At 41.4% G+C, this 13,555-nt stretch overlaps 1 protein-coding gene across 1 annotated transcript in view; it reads right to left on the bottom strand.

Moving 5' to 3' along the window:
• PIBF1 (progesterone immunomodulatory binding factor 1) overlaps window positions 1–13,555 on the bottom strand; it is a 217,681-nt gene that overhangs the window by 112,953 nt on the left and 91,173 nt on the right. The gene's annotated exons all lie outside the window — the stretch shown is intronic.

Below are 13,555 nucleotides of genomic sequence, written 5' to 3'. Positions count from 1 at the left end.
TACTGATTTTGTATGTTTGCCCACTGACAAATAAATGATCAGTCTATAATTTTAATGGTCAGTTTATTTTAACAGCGAGACAGAACAAAAATATCCAGAAAAACACATTTAAAAAAAGTTATAAACCGATTTGCATTTTAATGAGTAAAATAAGTATTTGATCCCCTATCAATCAGCAAGATTTCTGGCACCCCGGTGTCTTCTATACAGGTAACAAGCTGAGATTAGGAGCACTCTCTTAAAGGGAGTGCTCCTAATCTCAGCATGTTACCTGTATAAAAGACACCTGACCAGAGAGGCAATCAATCAGATTCCAATTTCTCCACCATGGCCAAGACAAAAGAGCAATCCAAAGATGTCAGGGACAAGATTGTATTGTACTCAAAGATGAAATGGGCTACAAGACCATTACCGAGCAGCTTGGTGAGAGGGTGACAACAGTTGGTGCAATTATTCACAAATAGAAGAAACACAAAATAACTTAGTTTTGTAGAAAGCAACGAAGAACATATAAGAGAGGAAGAATCTCTGTCCCCTATAAATGATTTTACAGGTAGACCAAAAATCCAAATTTCCTAGTTTGACGTCAAAGGACCCACAGAGGACTTCATATTCATGATTACACAGCGACAAGACTAACACACCCAAAACCCAAAAACAGAACAGAAGGAACTTCACTACAAACCGTCCTACAAGACCTTCCACTGAAAACAGACATTTGCAGAGGTGTTAAAAGCTACCAAGAACAACTTCATAAACATGTGAAGACAACAACTAGGTAGCAGCCTTAGAAATATGAACATATGCTTGAAGCACTGACACTCCTGGTGCAATGGCCCTTGTTAAGGGGAAACCTTGTCCTTGATACATAGGTCTGAGAAATGAGCTTACAAGTCAACCTGAAAATTGTGAATGGAGCAGCCATCTGTCCATTGCAGAGACCCTCAGGCAAAACAAAAGGGAATCAGACTGTCAAAACAAAACTGTAGACTTTGGATAAATTAAAAAAGCTCAAAAACGGTATCCAAAGAGTGAAGCACCGTCTAACTTAGGACTAGGACAAAAATATGGCAACACAATGTCTTGATCCAAAATCGAACAAAGAGACCTCCTTAGGTAGGAAGGAAGACTGAGGCCTCAACACCACCTAATTTTTTTGAAGAGCCAGAAAAGGCTCTTTGCAGGAAACTGCCATTAAACTGCGAGACTCTACAAGATGAAATAATGGCTACCAAAAAGGCAATCGTGTGAGTGAAGGGTGACAAGAGAATCTCACGGCTCTGGAGTGCTCTACCCACTACCATCCGCTTGGAAGAAAACCATCAGGCTTTTAGTAAAAAACTAAAGACCCACCTCTTCTGAAGGACCAGGACGACACTGGATGCAAAGCGCCTTGAGGCGATTAAGTTCGCATTTGTTGCGCTATACAAGTTACTCACTCACAAAGAAGTTTCCAAAACACCCACGACCAAGTTAAAGTCCTACAGAGGCAAAGGGGGAACAATCCATGTGAAACCCTGCACACAAGCTTTTTACCCAGGAATAAGACTCTATAGGCCTCTGACTCTAAAAGGTAGACCCTGTAGGAAAGCCAGCCAAACTACCAAAATTTCCAGGATGTTGTCTGGCTATTTCTGCTACTCTGAAAAGAACATTCCCCAAACTGAGAGGTTCTCTAGAACACCACTCCAGCCCGGCAGGCTAGCTTCATTAAAGGATAAGTTCACCTTTGGAACATGTTACACCCATCTTTGGGGTAGAACATATAACATGTTCCAGCATCTCCACCCGCTGTCAGAATTTGAAAACAGCGTGGCCGTGCAGGGTGGCGCCCACATGGCCATGTCATTCATTACACTTTCCTGTGAATGAATAGACTACAAGTGCCATCAACCATTGCGGCTAACAGCTTGTAGTTTTCAATGAATTACAGTGGTGCTGGTAAGCATCCTGGTAGGCATCCTTGAATCTACTGAAGTCCCCTGATGAAACAGGCAATCACAGATTGGGTGGATTCTATCCTGAACTTCTGAACTCTCAGGAACAGGAAATAGAAGCACTGAGATCTTTCCCCCTCTGATACAGATGCAATAACTCTATGAGAGAGCAGTGGTTCCAGTGCTGCAAAGAAAGATGATGGCAAAAATGGCACCTGCACAGACGCACACAATTACATTATCATACGCGCATGTTGTGGACCGACCCATTTTGAGCTACGCTCATATGTTGCTTCATATTGAAAAACTGGCTAAAATCACCCAATTTCTTCTACTTTTAGAAAAAAAAAAACATACTAACATGTGATATCAATGAAATAATAGCCATTACACAGAAATATAACTTTGTGAATTGGTCGTTATTCTTGTCTCAACACAAGCCTTGAAGACAAATCATAAGCACATGGCTAGAATTACAACCAAGGAAAAAAAAAATGCATGCAACTAATGTATACAGTGTTTAACTTTGTGCAGTACTTGCAAAAGGAAATTACATTTTCACAGCCAGATAAACAGCTGACAACCAGCTGCATGCTTCATGTATGAAATAAATTTCCTACAATGTCCTACAGACCCCTGGTGGGAAAAAGTGGTAAATTTCCTGAGGCAGGATCCAATGACACATGTGGGGGACACTTTGTTAGCAAGGACTTCAGTTAAACATCCTCTCCCTTGGTGAAAGAGAGTTACCAACGACAGACATCTGCAAAGTCCTATCGGGTTACATTTTGCAGGTGTTAGGTCGTTCAAAAGGGCTCTAAAAGTAAGGATTCAAAAAGCAGACTTTTTTTCAGAGGGTCGTCTGAGCATTCCACAATGAAGATGCAAAGGAAGAACATTAGAAGGGACACCAGGTCCACTGCTAGAAAAAGAAGTTGCAAATACCCTTGAAGGACACTTTGGTGCCAGACCCTTTTTAGGGTAAGGAACAGCCCACGCTAGTCCTGACCGACCTTATGAATTAGGGACAGGAGAAATTAGGAGGGGTATCCTGTACCAGGAGAGATTCAACAGCATCCAAGTATACATGGTTTTCTTGAAAAAGGGAGTGGGTACAACTGCAAAAGTCGAGACCCCACTTGGAAAGTGACAAAGTGACACTGCTTTTTCTAGTTGCAGAAACCCCAGAAGGGCCTGGGAAGATACATTGTTTTGTGCATTAGCACAAGAAGGGTAGCACAAGAAGGGTAGGGAGGGGCAATCAAAAAAGGTATCAGAAGTGATTAGCCTTTGGGCTGAAAGGAGTATCTTTAAATGCTGGAGAGTTAAATACCCAAGGACCCATTTGGTATAACAAAGAGTCCTCTACTTGCAAAAGTGATGGCGCATATCCAATAAGAGGCTCTGAAGGCCTACGATTTTCTACTGATGGAGAAGGAGACGGGTGGGATTTATCAACCCATACACAGGCCCAGCCATGAAATTGCAAATTCTGGTGTCAAGAGCAGGTCCAAAGACAACCTTCCTTGAAGGTTAATCTTTAAAAGGTTAAACCTTAAAAGTTAAGAACTGGCCCTACTTCAGAAAAATGTATCTGAAAAGGACATTTTTGCTATGAATGGATGTCAGTGGGTTAAAATATTTTTACAGGGAGTTAAATCATCCATGTGCTTCTTTTCTCATATACTGGCCCGGATTCAGAAAGGAGATACGACGGCGTATCTCCGGATACGCCGTCGTATCTCTGAGTGTGCAGGGTCGTAACTATGCGACTGATTCATAGAATCAGTTACGCATAAATTTCCCTAAGGCCCCTTTCAGACTGGGGCGGGAGCTGCGGTGGCGGTATAACGCCGCTAAAAATAGCGGCGCTATACCGCCGGAATTGCCGCGGGTATCAGCCGCTAGCGGTGCGGTATTAACCCCCGCTAGCGGCCGATAAAGAGTTAATACCGCCCGCAATGCGCCTCTATAGAGGCGCATTGCGGGCGGTATTGCCGCGGTTCCCATTGTTTTCAATGGGAAGGAGAGGTGAAGGAGCGGTATATACATGCCGCTCCTCTCACCGCTCCAAAGATGCTGCTGACAGGAGATTTTTTTGTCTCCCGCCAGCGCATCGCCTCAGTGTGAAAGCCCTCGGGCTTTCACATTGAGTCTGCAGTGCAGGAGTTTTTCAGGCGGGATAGCAGCGCTATTTTTAGCGCTTTACCGCCTGAAAAACTCCTCAATGTGAAAGGGGCCTTAGATCCAACAGGTGTAAGTGTCTTACACTGTCGTATCTTAGGCTGCATACAGTATTTACGCTGGCCGCTAGGTGGCGCTTCCGTATATTTGTGCGATGAATATACTAATTAGGTAGATACGCCGATTCAGAAACGTACGTCCGCCCGGCGCATTTTTTTACGTCGTTTACGTTAGGCTTTTTCGGGCGTAAAGTTACCCCTGCTATATGAGGGGTATCCTATGTTAAGTATGGACATCGTTCCCGCGACGAGTTTTGAAAATTTTACGTCGTTTGCGCAAGTCGTTCGCAAATAGGGCTGTACGTAAGTTACGTTCACGTCTAAAGCATTGACGATTTGCGGCGTAATTTCGAGCATGCGCACTGGTATTTTTTCACGAACGGCGAATGCGCCGTTCGGAAAAAACTTCAAATACGCGGGGTCACATGTAATTTATATAAAACACGCCCACATAATCCACATTTGAATGAGGCGGGCTTACGCCGACACACATACGTTACGCCGCCGTAACTAAGGGCGCAATTTATTTATGAATACGGAAGTTGCGCCCTAATCTACGGCGGCGTAGCGTATCTGAGATACGTTACGCCACCCGGAAAGATACACCAATGTATCTGAATCAGGCCCACTGTGATTAACCACTTGCTGACCAGTTTATGACGATATACGTCGGCAGAACAGCACGGGTGGGCGATACAACCTATGCATTTTTACAGCACTGATCGCTGAATAAAGGGCAATGGTCCAAAAAATGTGTCAACAGTATACGGTCCGTCCGCCGCAATGTCGCAGTACCGCAAAAAATCGTAGATCACTGCGATAACTAGTAAAAAAATATAAATCTTTCTTATAGACGCTATAACTTTTGCGCAAACCAATCAATATACGCTTATTGCAACAAAAAAAAAAATACCAAAAAATATATAGAAGAATATATAGTGGCTTAAACTTATGAAGAAATTTGTTTTTATTAAAACATTTTTGGGGATATTTATTATAGCAAAAATTCAAAAGTATTGTTTTTTTTTCTAAAAGTGTTGCTTTTTTTTGTTTATAGCGCAAAAAATAAAAAAAACACAGAGGTAAATCAAATACCACCAAAATAAAGATCTATTTGTAGGAATTTGTGAAATTCAGAGGAAAGGCATGCTTCAGGTTATTGTGATCAGGGCAAATAAAAGCTGGGATTTTACAACAATGCACTGGTAGAATCAATTTGTTTAGCACATAGAAATTGAAAAAGTGGATATTACCGCGCTTATCAGGGGAGAAAAAGGGGGGGGGGAAGGGGAGTGAGGAGGGGTGAGGGTACAGCTGCGGCACTGAAAGGTGTATCAAACCATACGTAATTGTTAATGGGGAAGGTAGTGCTGCGCTAATGGGTAGTGGATGGACAGGTGTATGGACAAGTGAGGGAAGGAAATGGAAGATGGTATAACTGAGAATAGGAACAGTATAACCAAAATAGCATAAACAAAAAAGTAAAAATGATCAGTGAACAATACTGGTGCAAATCATATAACTCCACACATTTCTCTTGATGTGATAAAATACACTATGAAATAAAGTAATGGATAGTGCAAAAAATTGTGTATAACACAACACCCAAATATCTGTGATGGGTAACGGTATTAAACTGGTGGTAAACAGTCCATAAACAAGGCTTGAGCTATGTCAGCAAAATAAAATATATGAATAATATTTTAAAAGTCCAAGAAATAAGAAAAAGTGCTAGTGTAGGTCCGCAGTGTGAAGTGGAAGGGGGATGGGTATCCAGTGATCCTTTTAAGATGAATGAGGAATGAGGAAGTCATGTATAGTGACGAATGCGCATGAGTCCACTGAGAGGTATCGGAGGTGACGTTGGCGACAGACTGCCCCTCTTTTTTTACATGCTTAATTGTACTTTAAACAATGTGAGTACCCTTGTTTATTATTTACGAGAATTACAATTTTAACCACTTGGGATCCGCCTGCCGTCAATTGACGGCTACAGTGCGGATCCCAAAAGCCAACACGCCGTCAATTGACGTCCGCCCCTTAGGGCGGTCCCCGATCAGAGTGGCCGTTCGCGAGGCGATCTGTGCGGCCAATGAGAGAGGATCTCATATGTAAACATATGAGATCATCTCTCATTGCCGTTTTACACAGAGACAGCGGTGCTGTCTCTGGAGAGGAGACCGATCTGTGTCTCTTGTACATAGAGACACAGATCGGTCACCCCCCCAGTCACCCCCCCCTCCACCTACAGTTAGAACACTAAGCAGGGATACATTTAACCCCTTCCTCACCCCCTAGTGTTAACCCCTTCAATGCCAGTCACATTTATACTGTAATTAGTGCATATTTATAGCACTGATCGCAGTATAAATGTGAATGGCGCCAAAAATGTGTCCGATGTGTCCGCCATAACGTCGCAGTCCCATTAAAAATCGCAGATCGCCGCCATTTCTAGTAAAAAAAAATAATTAAAAAAAAATAATTCTGTCCCCTATTTTGTAAGCGCTATAACTTTTGCGCAAACCAGTCGCTTATTGCGATTTTTTTTTTTTTTTTTTACCAAAAATATGTAGAAGAATACGTATCGGCCTAAACTGAGAAAAAAAATGTTTTTTTTTTTTTTTTTAAATTGGGATATTTATTATAGCAAGAAGTAAAAAATATTGTATTTTTTTCAAAATTGTCTCACTTTTTTGTTTATAGCGCAAAAAATAAAAACCGCACAGGCGATCAAATACCACCAAAAGAAAGCTCTACTTGTGGGGAAAAAAGGACGTCAATTTTGTTTGGGAGCCACGTCGCACGACCGCGCAATTGTTAGTTAAAGCGATGCAGTGCCGAAAGCTGAAATTTCACCTGGGCAGGAGGGGGGTATATGTGCCCAGTAAGCAAGTGGTTAAAAACGGTATCACACTATCGATGCTTTATTTCTTTGGGGCGAGATACTGATCAATCTGGGACGAGACTTCCAAGGAGGACCTGTCGTTTCTGGATCAGAGCCCATCTGGATAACCATTTAATGTGGTTGGATCTATATGCTGTTACCTTACAGCAGTAAGGTAAGGGGACATCCTCATTCATCTTAAAAGGATCGCTGGTTTTATTATATTATGATACGATATGATGCACAACTGTCAAATTTATAAAATTTTGCAATGACAGGAGTGACTAATCACTCAGCTATAGAAAGATAAACAAATATCTGTGAAGCATTCATGTAGAACCGGACATATTAGTAACAGTTAATTGAAGAAAGTCAGAACATTTATGTTTTGAGACATTACACGGACACCTTATTTTAGGGAAATTTGAGCATATATTGTGACTGAAATTCACATAAACAAAGCCAAATACAAACATTTTCCATCGCTTGGATTTAATTTGTGTTTCCTGCTATTATATAACGTGCAACGCTTAACTGAGTTGCAAAGTGAAAATGTCCAAATTGGGCCCAAAGTGTCAATATTTTGTGTGGCCATCATTATTTTCCAGCACTGCCTTAACCCTCTTGGGCATGGAGTTCACCAGAGTTAACAGGTTACTGGAGTTCCTCGTCTACTCCTCCATGATGACATCACAGAGCTGGTGGATGTTAGAGACCTTGCGCTCCTCCACCTTCCGTTTAATGATGCCTCACAGATGTTCAAAAAAGTTTAGGCCTGGAGGAATGCTTGGCCAGTCCATCACCTTTACCCTCAGCTTCTTTAGCAAGGCAGTGGTTGTCTTGGAGGAGTGTTTGGGGTCGTTATGTTGGAATACTGCCCTGCGGCCCTGTCTCCAAAGGGAGGGGATCATACTCTGCTTTAGTATGTCACAGTACATGTTGGCATTAATGGTTCCCTTAATGAACTAATGCTCCCCAGTGCCGGAAGCACTCATGCATCCTCAGACCATGACACTCCCACCACCATGCTTAACTGTAGGCAAGACACACTTGTCTTTGTTCGCATGACCTGGTTGCTGCCACACACGCTTGACACCATCTGAACCAAAATAGGTTTATCTTGGTCTCATCTGACCACAGGACATGGTTCCAGTAATCCATCTCCTTAGTCTGCTTGTCTTCAGAAAACAGTTTGGGGGCTTTCTTATGCATCATATTTAGAAGAGGCATCCTTCTGGTACAACAGCCATGCAGACCAATTTGATGCAGTGTGTGGCGTATGGTCTGAGCACTAACAAGCTGACCCCCCCACCCCTTCAACCTCTGCAGCAATGCTGGCAGCACTCATAAGTCTATTTCCCAAAGACAACCTCTGGATATGATGCTGAGCATGCGCACTCAACTTATTTTGTTGACCATGGCAAAGCCTGTTCTGAGTGGAATCTGTCCTGTTAAACTGCTGTATTGTCTTGGCCACTGTGTTGCAGCTCAGTTTCAGGCTCTTGGAAATCTTTTTATAGCCTAGACCATCTTAATGTAGAGCATCAATTCTTTTTTTCAGAACCTCAGAGAGTTCTTTGCCATGAGGAACATCCAGTGACCAGTAAGTTAAGGGGAGAAATAAAGATATAACGGTATGTACGGCAAAAGAAAAAAAAAAGATCAGCGTACAGTTATTGTCGGAATGGAGCTTAATGTAAAGATAGATTTTTTTGGGGGGGTGAACCCCCACTTTAAGCCCCATTGAAAATCTGTGAAATGACTTGAAGCCTGCAGTCCACAACCGGTCACCATCAAATTTAACTGAACTTAATCAGTTCTGCAAAGAAGAGTGGGCAAAAACATGAAACATCTAGATGTGCAAAGTTAGTAGAGATATCCCAACAGGCTCTAATTAAAGCAAAAGGTGGTTCAAAAAAATACTGGCACAAGAGGGGTAATCCTTTTTCCAACTCAGTGATTCCGTTTTTTATTTATTGTAATTGTTTTCTGACACGTTGGTTTTAGATCTTTTACTTGGGTGTTATAAGTTGCAGTACATACAGCTAGAGGAAAATTTTGATTATTTTAAAAAGGGGGGTGATTCTTTTTTATATATACCAACTGTACATAAGAAAAAAAATATATAAATAACACAATTTTTTATTGAGACAAACAAACAAAAAATAAGTAATGTCATTATTATCCTTTACAGAATTAAAGTAATTTGGATAGAGTCAAGGAGGGTACAACCCCTGTAATTTTTTCTCTTTTTGCCATCTGTATCACAGTGTTGAGATTTCCCCTTCACTTCCTGTCACATAGCCAAAGTGAGGGGAAATCCCTCAATAGTGACTGAATCCCTCATGGTCACCAGGGTCACTGGAAATAGATTTCCCTTTATTATTGTTTGGGTGACAACCAAAATTCTGTATTTTTTTGTTTGTTTAGCAAAAAATAAAAACCCCAGTGGTGATCAAATACCACCAAAAGAAAGCTCTATTTGTGGGAAGAAAATGATAAAAATGTAGTTTGGGTACAGTGTTGTATGACCGCGCAATTCTCATTTAAAAGTGCGACAGCGCTAAAAGACAAAAAATGTCCTGGGCGGGAAGGGGCGAAAGGGCCTGGTATTGAAGTGGTTAATAAAGCCCACACTCTTCTTGTGTTAAATGCTAATAAATAACCAAACAATAGCAGACACTTATGGACACTTCTTTTTTTTAACAAGCAACCGGCTAAACTACATGAAAAAGTTTGCTTATAAACACCATGGATGCATATTTACTGGAAATGGGGTGGTCTAAGAAAACTGAAATAAAAGTTTAAAGTATTGACCACGTTTTTACTGAGGGTTAAAAAATGAAAGCCAATGTTTTTCTAAAACGGTCCCCATTGGTAAGCAGCACAACCGTCGACTCATAGCTACACGAACACCAAATAGGCAAGCGGTTTAACTTCTGTGTATCTCCAATACATTCAGGCTAAGTGGGACTTCTTTAATTAGCCCAGCAAAATTTAATTTGGCACATTTCTGCAACATGATAACGTTCTTTCCTGTATTTCTATTGATAACGCATTCCAACCCAATATATCCAATACACTTGTTAAGAAAAACATGGGAATAATCTGTCATGTGTCACATACTCTATATATAAATAAGGAATTTCAAGCTGTTTGCTCCTTCCAGTGTGTTCCTAATGTCAGAGCAGTTCCCTTTGTGAAGAGGCCGTACTTTCTGCTCCGCTATCACTTACACGATGCGTGGGCTTAGGAATTACAACCACTGCATTTTTTTTTAAAGCCACCTTTTTATATACAATAATTGTACCAGGGTCTATTTAAAAGAAACAGAGGGTTAGCAAGGTTCCATTTATATTTGCAAGCTCTGATCATAATTTAAAGCACCACTAATATTACAACTAGGTTTATCACCCAATGTGAATAATAAAACTATAGTATTGCTGTGAAATTGCTGCTTGAGTGAGCAGACAATTCTCCATATTTCAGCTGCAAAATAGCATCTGTCGTTCCTGGCTTAACACAGCGCACTTGAATGAATGTGAGCAATCCTTCTTTGCTTGGTTAAAGTACGCTGGGCATGCTCAACAACTGTACTAAGGATCTACAAGCATCTGAAACATGTCTTTAGCACGACGCAGCACATCTTTTCCATAGCATGATCAAATAAGGCATAGGAATGAAAACATTAGGGATTCTCTAATGGAAACCATGAGCAAGAATCAAACAAACACATAAAGATTACTATCGTAACAGACCAAATGTTGTTGCTAGCCTACAATTGTGCTCAGATTGACAACTTTCCTTCCATGGACAAAGCCTTATTCGGCCACTTTCTGTTTTAAAGAGCAATTAAAAAAAAAAAAAAAAATACCATACCTGTTTACTTTAAGCTTTTTTTTCTTACTTTTTTTTTGTATTTATAAAAGTGCATAATTCATTTGTCATATGTTCATATGTACATGCAAGGTAGGTCAATTTACAGTGGACAGTACATACATTTCTAATACATTTAGTTAATATACAGGCGAGTTATCCACGCTAGGACATTATTATTTAGGTACTTATATAGCGCCGTCAATTTACGCAGCGCTTTACATATACAATGTACATTCAAATCAGTCCCTACCCTCAAAAAGCTTACAATCTAAGGGCCAGATCCACAGCCAGCGGGCTTAACTTAAATCTTCCTATTTAAGTTACACCGCCGCAAAATTTCTACCTAAGTGCCCGATCCACAAAGCACTTACCTCAAAATTTTCGGCTGTGTAACTTAAATCTGTCCGGCGCAAGGCGTGCCCAATCTAATGGGGCGAGTCCCATTTAAATTAGGCGCGCTCCCGCGCCGGACTTACTGCGCATGCTCCCGACGCGATTTTCCCGACGTGCTTTGCGCGAAGTTACGTTACGCCGAGTTTTGTGAATCGCGCCGGGTAAAAAAAGTTGCGTCGGGAAAAAAAAAATGTAAAAAAAAATTTGACAGCGTCGCGGGGAAAGAAGGGTCTACTTTTACATGGTGTACTAAGTTTACACTTTGTAAAAGTAGCCCTAATTTTGCGTTTGCAAACTAACAACTTACGGAGACTTCACAAAGGGAAAACGCTTTGTGGATCTCCGTAAGTGCTAATTTGCATACCCGACGCGGAATTTCGACGAGAAATGCCCCCAGCGGCGGCCGAGGTACTGCATCCTAAGATCCGACAGTGTAAAACTATTACACCTGCCGGATCTTAGGAATATCTATGCGTAATTGATTCTGTGAATCAGTCGCATAGATAGAAACAGGGATACGCCGGCGTATCCCTTTTGTGGATCTGGCCCTAAGGTCCCTAACTCATATTCAAATACTAGGGCCAATTTTAGGCAGAAGCCAATTAACCAACAGCATGTCTTTGGAGTGTGGGAGGAAACCGGAGTACCTGGAGGAAACGCAGGCACAAGGACATGCATGCAATACTGAGATAGCAGCCAACATCAATTTAATGATTTCAAATTAAAATTAATTTGAAATTTGTTGATTTCAAATTAAAAATCTAATTAAACTGGAAATATGCAGAACTTGATAACAAATTCATAAAAGTCCATTATAACATAACATAAATGGCAGAGAATGGAAACCCCACACCAGCTTCAGAGTGATGAAAAGATCCACATGGCACCACTGTCATAAACAGTGCCTTGAAAAATAATTCATACCCCTTGAAATTTTCAACATTTTGCCATGTTACAACCAAAAACATAAATGTATTTTACTGGGATTTTATGTGATAGACCAACACAAAGTGGCACATGATTGTGAAGTAATCTGAGGGTCCATTTCCTCTGGTATGGAGATTTGCCTATATCACAGTGGTGCCATGTGCATCTTTTCATCACACTGAAGCTGGTGCCAGGTTTCCATTATCTGACATCTATGGTATTTGGACTTTATGTAATTGTATATTTTCAGTTTTAATACATTTAGTGGTTCTAAAGCCAAGACATTTTTTTACCTTAATGCATTCACTTAAAGTGGTTGTAAACCTTTGTGTATTTCCACCTTAATGCATCCTATGCATTAAGGTGAAAAAACACCTTGCACTCTCCACCCCCCCACCCCCATTTTACTTACTTGAGCCCCGAACTTCTATGGGCTAGTTCCCGCTTTGCTTTCCAAACGGCTTGTCGGCTCTTTATTGGTTAGATTCATAGCAGTGCAGCTATTGGCTCCCGCTGCGGTCAATCATATCAATAATGCGGCGCACCAGGTGGCAGGGCCGAGTCATACACTCGGCGGCTATGGCCGTCGAGTGTATGACAAGTGAGCGTGCCCGCAAGGTAACCCCCTCAGGAGAGAGCTTCCCAGATCGATAAGCTCTTGTGGGGAGGAGCCACAAGGGCCACCGTGGGACCCCAGAAGAGGACGATCGGGGTCACTCTGTGCAAAGCGAACTGCACAGTGGAGGCAAGTATAGACATGTTTGTTTAAAACAAAAAAAAAAAAGGTAAAAAAAAAAAACTGAACCCATACAACCCCTTTAAGGTAAAAAAAATGTTTTCCCTTTAGTAGTACTGCCCCCTTTGCCTCCCTAAATATTTACCCGAATCCTGTCATGATGCAGGGCTGTGCCTGTCGGCAGCCATTGGCTCCTTGTGCTGTCTATCAAATCATGTGAGGAGGAGGGCGGGGCAAGCCGCACTGTGTGTGTCTGTGGACGCACATGGTCCAGCTCGGGAGTGAGCCCGCGGGTCTGCCACCATATCAATAATCTTGCTATGGGGCAGATGCAGAAGGAGGAGGAACAGAGAGTGCTGGAGGGAGACCCTAGAAGAGGAGGTTTGTGGCCGTTCTGTGCAATACCATTGAAACAGAGCAAGGATAACGAGTTTATTATTTTATATATATAAAAAAAAAAAATATTCTTTACAATCGCTTTAAATACAAAGTTGACTATTGCCTGTGCTATGGTAGTTTTATGTGTCCTTAGAGGCAATGATGAGAATTTATATGT

This window comes from Rana temporaria, chromosome 2 (assembly GCF_905171775.1).
Source record: "Rana temporaria chromosome 2, aRanTem1.1, whole genome shotgun sequence".
In the NCBI taxonomy this organism is placed as follows: domain Eukaryota; kingdom Metazoa; phylum Chordata; class Amphibia; order Anura; family Ranidae; genus Rana; species Rana temporaria.
This window is presented reverse-complemented; position numbering and strand designations above follow the sequence as displayed.